General features: G+C 40.4%; 1 pseudogene; it reads right to left on the bottom strand.

Moving 5' to 3' along the window:
- Positions 1-2,500: 2,500 nt before the first annotated feature.
- Positions 2,501-2,618, bottom strand: LOC126203193 (5S ribosomal RNA; annotated as a pseudogene).
- Positions 2,619-3,158: the final 540 nt, after the last annotated feature.

Below are 3,158 nucleotides of genomic sequence, written 5' to 3'. Positions count from 1 at the left end.
CTCGAATCGAGCATAAGGGGCACAGAAGAAAAATAATTATCTAAATACAACTTGTGATATTTTCATGCTAGTTCTGAGCTAAGATGTTTTACAACTCGGGAACCTAAGCACTTTTCTGTCTCCTGCCCAAGTTTCCCAGTACAGATCTGAAATTTGGAAACGTAGCCAGTTTCATTTGCCAGTACCCAAAATTTTGTATCCACAGTTTATAAAAATGGCTCTGACCACTATGGGCCTTAACATCTGAGGTCATCAGTCCCCTAGAACTTAGAACTACTTAAATCTAACTAACCTAAGGACATCACAAACATCCATGCCCGAGGCAGGATTCGAATCTGCGACCATAGCGGTCGCGCGGTTCCAGACTGTAGCGCCTAGAACCGCTCGGCCACTCCGACCATCCACGGTTTATAGGTTTTTGAGGTCTATACCACTTCAGGCTTGATCTACCTTTGAATCAAATCATAGATTCATCCACAGCAAGATGTTCTGTTGGTGAATAATTTTCAGAGTAGGTCTTACTTAGATAGTTCAGCAGTGGGCATATCTTGAACAGTTTATCATAACCTTTTTCTCCATTTTTTGGCTGCTGATTAATATCATTCACGTGTATATGGCCTAGCAACTACGAAAATCTATTCCAAGGCATGAGAGCTGAAATGTACGAATCACAGAGAGCTGGGTCAGAAGACCAATAATACCTATATGAAGGACATTTTTCGATCCCAATTTATAAACTGATTGCAATAAATTTCTTCTTTTCCTCAGTATCAGTTGGTCTGAAAGTGGTGGAACCTCCAAGTTTCTGAGTCTGATATAAATTTGTATGAAACAGAAGATGCTTTAGTAAATCATCACCAAATAAGCAGCCAAATATTTCAGTGGGGCTTGTTTTGTCAGAAAGAATATTTGAACCATATTTATGTGAAAATTCAATAGTTTCTTTTGCATGTTTCTTTTGCACCCACTCTATATGCTTTATTAATTCTACATTATCATCACACACATCATTGTCATTGTTGACTTCACTAATGCGAACAGAGTCACTTTCAACACAAACATTTTTACCCACTTTGCCTGCATGTTGAACTATGTTCTCATCAGATACAGTAAGTTGTGGTTGTTGATCAATTTCATCTGATTCACTTTCAATGTCTGAAGCAGTCGACTCTGAATCACTTGGAATTTCTGCTAGTATGTCTATTAGCATATCAGTGCTGAGGTCACACGCTCTAAATCGCTGGTTGCTTCTTGACGGTGGTCTACTATCCATACTGACGAGCGATAAAGAATAAAAAATCTGCCCTGAGATTTATCTATGAAGGTCGTTATATCCAAGTGATTTCGGAATGAAACCACCTGTACTTTTGGAAGAAGTGAAACTACTTATTATAATTATTAATAAAAACATCTTCCAATATCCCATAAGTGAAGTATAAGAACGAATCATTACCTGATATTCCAAAAATCTGCTGCAGAAACGTCCCAAATTACGTACAGAACAACGTCTAATTTGCATGCCACTGTGTCCAGCGCAACACTACACTGGAAACGCAGTCAACCAACTAGTTGTTGGCGCAAGCGCTAGGTGACACTAGCAGTCAGCGTGCAGTGTTGGCTTCAAGATAAAACCAATGGGCTGGATACGCAAAGAAGTAAAAATATGATTTCAAACTGAGACCACTGGGACGGAAAGGGTTAAGAATCTCTCCAAAATACGTTGTTCCGAGTATGGTTATTATGCTACAGTGGTACGATGTGATATTTCGGTGCATAAAGGTTTTGTCAATGTGGTTATGAGCACAAATGTGGTGAAAATAGATAATGTTTCTGTTACATGATACATGGATAAAATTAACGTGTGAGTGGGAAAGTAAGATTTAGTTAATGAAAGGTGGATTTATCGTTTCACAGCAGATCACTTTATTCTAAAATGGTGAAAATTAATGCAATTCTGGCAATATATTCAGATAATCAGATTCTAGTACTGGAAACTTCAAAGCTCTTTAAACACATGTCCAGTCGATTTGAGAAAGGAAGTAACAAGGTTCTTGTGGCAGTATTATTTAAAACTGAGTGTAGCTTTCAATAAAGGAAATCAATCATATTACAGCGTCTTTTAGCATACTTACACGATACGTAGTTCCAAAATTGGGTGTAGAATAAATTTAATATTTCGTAGTATTTGGGGGCCATGAGTGAAAATATTAGCTTTAAAATTAGTCTTTAGGGCATTGTAAATGGCATCCAACATGTCACCCAAAAACTTTGGACTGAGCTTTTCAGAATATCGTATATGAGCACTCTGTCTTCAGGCCACGAGTGGCCTACCGGGACCATCCGACCGCCGTGTCATCCTCGGTCGAGGATGCGGATAGGAGGGGTGTGGTGTCAGCACACCGCTCTCCCAGTCGTAAGATGGTATTCTTGACCGAAGCTGCTACTATTCGGTCGAGTAGGTCCTCAATTGGCATCACGAGGCTGAGTGCACCCCGAAAAATGGCAACAGCGCATGGCGGCCTGAATGGTCACCCATCCAAGTGCCGACTACGCCCGACAGCGCTTAACTTCGGTGATCTCACGGGAACCGGTGTATCCACTGCGGCAAGGCCGTTGCCTATTCAGAACATGGTATAGGTCTAAATATTGGAAAGAGATAATCACCAGATGTCAAATATCAAAATGTCACTTCTAGTTTTACGCGAGCCAGAACTGCATTTTTTAATGTCACACCTCTCGAAATTAGCTATCGTTATCCAGAAATGTTGCATGTATGGGTCTTTGGCTTTACTGTATGCATAAGCAAACACTCAGACCTGTGGCTTTTGGGAGTGACCGTAAAGGCCTTTCCCATTTACAGTCTCTCCTACCAGCCATCACGCTGTGATAACTTAGTTTGTGCAGACAGCAAATACTCCAGATGATATGCGGTGACTTTGAAAAGCAAGTTACAAAGACACTGTTCTGCTGAATTTATTTGAAATTGTGCAGACATATGCAGATTAACCTTCAATGACTGTCAGTCAGCATATGTGTGAAAGACAAGCATAAAATTTAGAATAAGATACTTTGGACACCTACACTGATAAGCCAAAACATTATGCCCATTGCCCACCGGGACACTGGACGCCGCCTGGTGGCTTTGCGGACACATGACA

Source organism: Schistocerca nitens, chromosome 1 (genome assembly GCF_023898315.1).
Source record: "Schistocerca nitens isolate TAMUIC-IGC-003100 chromosome 1, iqSchNite1.1, whole genome shotgun sequence".
Classification (NCBI taxonomy): Eukaryota; Metazoa; Arthropoda; class Insecta; order Orthoptera; family Acrididae; genus Schistocerca; species Schistocerca nitens.
Note: the sequence above shows the minus strand (reverse complement) of the source record. Positions and strands in the feature narration are given on the sequence as shown.